This window comes from Pipra filicauda, unplaced genomic scaffold (assembly GCF_003945595.2).
Source record: "Pipra filicauda isolate LSUMZ 115617 unplaced genomic scaffold, ASM394559v2 scaffold119_size3216105_pilon, whole genome shotgun sequence".
In the NCBI taxonomy this organism is placed as follows: Eukaryota; Metazoa; Chordata; class Aves; order Passeriformes; family Pipridae; genus Pipra; species Pipra filicauda.
This window is the reverse complement of record NW_024103651.1, coordinates 854875-855084: the sequence shown is the minus strand read 5'-3', so window position 1 is coordinate 855084 and position 210 is coordinate 854875.

Below are 210 nucleotides of genomic sequence, written 5' to 3'. Positions count from 1 at the left end.
GTGAAAGTGTTTGTGATTTTTTTTTCATTGCAGAATCACAATGAAGTGGCTGGTAAAATGGGACCAGCTGGATCAGCTCCACTTGGGCTGAATACAAGGTTTAATGCACTGAAACTACTTCCACTGGCATGTGGGGCTGGTCATACGCTTTTGATACGAAAACTCTTAACTGTAGCGTGACAATTTAATTTCTCATGTGAAACACGTCTC